Source organism: Ciconia boyciana, chromosome 1, assembly GCF_034638445.1.
Source record: "Ciconia boyciana chromosome 1, ASM3463844v1, whole genome shotgun sequence".
NCBI lineage: Eukaryota > Metazoa > Chordata > Aves > Ciconiiformes > Ciconiidae > Ciconia > Ciconia boyciana.
In genome coordinates, this window is record NC_132934.1 from 7,518,001 (window position 1) to 7,523,539 (window position 5,539).

A 5,539-nucleotide genomic window follows, 5' to 3' on the forward strand; every position below is an offset into this window, starting at 1 on the left:
GAATTAAATCTGTTGCAGCTGTTGGTGCTCGTCTCAATGCATGAGTTGTTAAAGCAGGATTCCTGGGGCGGACCTTGCAGGATGGCTCCTGAAGGCGTCAGGCACCACTGTTTCTCTCGCCCGGAGAAACAGTGCTTTCACATCAAGCTTGCAGGGTGGAAAGCATGCTGCAGGGATCATGCCATGGTTTAGAACCAGATTTTGTAGAGGCCAAGCCGGTTTCTAGAGGCTAGCCTGAAGGGTGACACTACTTCCTACCCGGGAATTTCTTCTCAGTGTCATTCTTCTGGGTTGTTGGTTTGTTTTTTTTTAACCCCCAGATTGTACTGTTAAATTGGTCCATTGGTTTAGTCTTCTGTGTTGACAAGGAACGTGTAACTTCTCACTAGTAAAGCCAAAGGGAAGTGCATTTAAGGAACCATCTCTTTTTCCAGTCCCAGGCTGCTGTGCTGTTTCACCAGTTCTCATGAATGTGGCCTGTTTTTGAGGGCTTACTTCTGCTCAGTTTCTTCCTTCAGCAGTCCTTCCTTCAGCGGTCCACACAAAATGTTGCTCATGCTGGAAGAAGACTGAAGTCGTGACCAAGTAAGAGCAACAGCAAAGAGTCCAAAACTGTGGCAAGCTAAACAGAAAAGTGCAATAAGGCAGGCTGCAAAGAGTTTGAGGGACAACTTGCTGAAAGGTGTAATAGTGAGGCCTCTTTCAAATACACCAGAAGCTGGAAGGGTGAGAGGCAGGAGAATTAGGAGGTTGAAGAGGCTCATCAAAAAAATCTGCTGGAGCAAAAAAAACCCCCAAACATCATGGCGTTTTTTGGTTTTTTTTTTTTGTTGAGGGAGGTCCTCATCTAGAGGCCTGTTGGGAGGTTCCTGAGCAAAAATTCTTCTTCGCAGTGTAGGTATCACAGACTTTGTCTTGAAAAGATGTGTTAACAAAACAGGTTATAGAAGAAATCAGTGAAAGGAAGAACAGCAAATGACAGAACAGGAGGGTGATCAGCCAGGTTTTCTGAAGGAGCTCAAACAGATACAGGTATTCAAGCCATTTGAAGAAGTTCCCAAAAGGCACCTTTGCTCCAGCAACAAGACAACGTGAGCAGGAGAGGACAGTGACTAAAAGTTCAGCTTTAGCCCTCACAAGCAAGGACTGACCACGGGTCTTCCCTTTCTCACAGCTTCTCCTGAGGGCTCCGAGAGGGCTTCTCCTGAATCCCATCTTCTCCTTCCACCAAGAATTCTTCTTTCCTCCGCAGTACATGGGAGCTCTCATTTAGAAGACTAGTGTAAGTGTCAGCTAGAGCTCCGCAAGGGATCTGTTAGGGCTCCCTAAAGGCTGTTAAACCACTGCTCTTTCCCTTCTGCTTGTGTGACTTTTTCAACTTAATGTGTTTGGAAGAAATGTGAAAAAAAAGCCATTGCCTGCTTGTTCCCAAACTGCCCTCCGCTCCCAACTGCAGAGACACTTCTGTAGCCAAATGCTCCGTACCCCAGCAGTCAGCATCCAGCTCCTGGCCCCGCAACTCGCTGAGGGAAGGTTTCAGCACAGCTGTCATCTGGGGACAGGAAAGAAATCAGTCATAATTGGGAAGCAAGGGATAAATGATGGAAACGTAGAGGGTAAGCAGGAGAATAATGAAGCCAGATGGCAGAGGGAGGTAAAAGCTGCCCAGGCAGACCCCACTGTTGACTGCCCTCCTGCTACCCCATGGCAGCTCCCATCGCCACAGGATTTTTCCCAGCATTTTCTCTTTTATGGTCTAGTTGTCAGTGTGAAGTTGGCACCTCCCTACTCCTCTCAGTGTTATCTGGGGGAAGCATGCTTGAATAAACCAAACCCACCATGAGCCAAAGACCTTTTCGAAAGGAAACAAGTGGGGTTTAACCAAATCCAGCACTTCCAGACAGAAAATCCTGGTAGGTGAGGAAGGATGTGCATTCACCTGGAGAAACAGCTCCCCAAAGCATCTCTGAAGCATACTTTGGTATTTTACCCTAATTAATTCACACATTCATTCATTTAGTCTATATGACCCAGAAGTAACTGCTGTAATCTCTGTTCAGTAGTCTGTTTCACATGAGTTCTTTAGCACGTCTATCACAGTGACATGAAATCATGTTTGCTCTAGCAAACTTCACAACTTCTAATGCATTCTGAACAGCTTTATCTAATCAAGACATACTCCGGTTTAAATTTCTGCTCTGAGATTTCCAAGGATTTATTGCCATGGTCCTTGGGCAATAGACTGTGCCAGGTTGAAATCACCTTTCCTGAGAACAGCTGGAGCTCTGCCTGTCCTTTACTTCTTGCTGGTTTTAACCATGAATATTGTAACAGCAGCTGTTCTTTCACAGGGATATGGTTCCCTTTTGCTTGGATATAATACTTGGGGTGTATACTTCAGTTTGTGTATACTGAAGGGCAGTGGGCAGTGTATACTTTGCCCAAACAGGCACTTGTGTCGTGCTTGGTACTTTTTGTAGAATTTATCTCCCGATGTTCTGCTCACAAAGAACCTCTGCATTGATAACTAGAAAAAGGAGGCTGAAGAGTAACTTGCTTTGGCTGCAGCTGTAGCTAAGAAAGTTGTCGAGCACAATCATCGGCCTTGACTCGAAGCTGCATAAAATTACATAAAACCACATTTTTTCACTATGACAATACACACAAGGGAAGAACAGACCCAGTATGATGAGTTTTACGTGGCCTGAGCCTGACCTTGCTACGCGCCACTCACACACAGGCTGTGCAGGTTTATCTAACGCATCTAACCGCATGAGGGATGTGCATCTAACCGCATGAGGGATGCTCGAGTGTTCAGAGCCTGTTTTATCCTCCTGTTGGGAGACAGCTATTTCTGCAGTGCTGCTCGGCTAAATGCCTAGTGTTGCTGTGCCATGGAGCCTCCCGGGGATGCTGGGGTAAGGAAGGGAGAGCTTCAACACAGCTCTCCTTCATATCGTTGATGCACGTTGCCTGCAGAACACTGCTCTTTCACAGTAGCTAACAGCTACCGGCAGCAGGACAAAGCACTTGCTGAGTTAGGGGTTAACGCCGTTTCTCCCACCAACTTTGGACGCACACAAGGCTGTTTTCAGTCTGTGTGCCGTGCTCTGCTCTGCATGCAGGCTTGGCTCTCCCTGCATGAGTGCTGGATTCCTTTTGCAAAAAAGCATTTCTGAAAAGAGAAGCAGAAATTGTGAAAGCCCCAGATGAGAGTGCTGCTTGGCAATGGGAGCGAGTTTCCTGTGTGCAGGAAACTTAATTTCAGGGAAGTGCCAGATGAAATGGTATACAAGTTGGGTGAGTGGGTAACAGAGCAGATCCCAGTCCTTAGACAGGAGAATTTTGTGGGTCATTAAAACAAGCAGAAGTGAAGCTTTATGTGCTGTTAGATAGCAAAAAAGCTAACTAGAAAGAGAGGAAGTGTTATGGCACTTGTGCGTCATGGTGTGTGGGCTGAGATGCAGAGGTAATGACAGAAGTTACAGGTGGATGTTCAGGGTTTTCAGAGAGAAGTGCAAGACTGAAAGAAAAAAAGTAAAGACATTGAAGGAATGAGATGTTAGGTTGAGTGGTTATTTAGAGACAGCAGTAAGTCTCGGTGACAGGAAGAAAACACGTGAGGAAAACAAATATTTTAAAACAAGTATTTTAGTAACAGTGATGTTATTTTATATTTTTTTAAAAATCTAGCCTGAATTTTGAAGGCGCAAAGCTTTGAACACAGTAGTATTCACTTGGAATGAGCAAAGAAAACACACTGCATTTTTATTTTTTTACTTCCGTCACTGGGAACCCATTCGTAGGTGACACAGTAGCATTTCTACACCACACCTGGAGTGGTGCATCTGTGTTAGTACGGATCAAAGAAACCTCCTGGAAGTTTTATCAATCACCAAAACACGGGCCAGTGACTTACTGATAGGAAGATTTGCTGGGAGCAAGCGAGCTACCAAGACCTGTAATTTAAGAACTTTGAAGATAAATATGGCTAAAAATCTGAACAAAGTGTAATTACAAGAAACTTCCTGAAGCTTAGCTATTAACCCAGCTATTAATCTGTAGATTATAATCTATGAGTAAAATGCTAGGCCAATTAATTATGGGCATTTGTCAGACTATTCAGGAAACTATAGGTGAAAGTAACTGCCACCAGGTAACTCAGTATTTGTAAAATTATGACTATATAAACGGGAAGAAAAAGCCTTTCTCAGTGATTTCAGATGAGGGAGGCTATTGAATAAAATTCTTTAAAGATACTGTAGCAAGGTCTTGCTTCACAGGATTTCTTCCCAGGGAATAAAATCCAATATACAGATTCAAGGCTGGGGAGGAGCCCTAATCCTTCCCACGTCTCATATTCTTTCTTGGTAACTTAGCCTAAAACAGGAAGAATACAAGCCTATGCATAGGATGAGTTACTCAGAACGACTATTATTTTAAATTTATGATATCTAAATCCTGCAATAAATTCTGATAACCCTCATTTTACAGACCATTGCCTATTGTAACTGAGAGCTCTGAAGAAGGTATGATGCCCGTTTTGGTGATACTGATTCCCAGTCGGTCTCCATTGTCAGGTTCACTTTACCCATGACCTGTGATTTTATCAAGTTACCAAATTACCCGTGAAATTACCACATCCACACATCAATATGGGTGGGTTGGGGTACTAGTAAAACACACCAGTACCAAACCACTAAATCTGTGCTTTTCCAATCGATACTGTAGTCTAACAGTGTAGCCTAACAGGAGCTGGTGGAAGGCCAGGGCTTACATAAAGCTGGTAAGGGGGATTCAGACTGGAAAGCGGAATGTCTAAGCAAGGATTTGGGGGAGCTCCCCCAAATTCCCCAGCTCAAGGGGAGCTCTCCTCGAGCTGGAGACCCCGGCCCAAGCAGAGACCCCTCACTTTTGAGCGTGCGCAGAATATTAAAGTAGCACTGTAGCTTTAAGTTGAAAGAAGAGAAATGTAGACCAATAGAAAACTGCTTTGTGTAATTACTTATGCACAACTAGACTGTATAAATACTGTACCTGTATGGCCGAACTTTGTGCTAGCTTTGTGGAGCTACCACCTAGCACCCACCTCTGTCAGACATGAAATAAAATACCTCTGCCCGGTGTGTACATTGGCGTCTCGCACACCGGATAAACGACCTCACTCTTGTGGGATAACGATACTACTGTATCAACAACATCAGGGAAACCTACTCAAAACCCCTGAGGGCTAAGAGGATACGAGCACGGCTGCGATTGGAAGTGAGGAGGAGATATTTCCCACCTTCCACACAACCCAAAACGAAATCAAAGGCTAAGTTTTGGCGGTGTGAAGGGCGCTGTTCCCGCCCACGGGCAGGCACGGCACTGCCTCAACGACGCCTGAGGGAACAGCCCCCTCGCAGCGCGCAGAGCATTCGGGGAGCGCGGCCGCCACCGGGTCCTTCGCCGTTGTGGCTGTCCGCTGGCAGCCTGATCCGCCCCGTAGCGGCGATTATTCCACCCCCGCCGCGGATCCCCTTCCCCTCCCCTCAGAGGA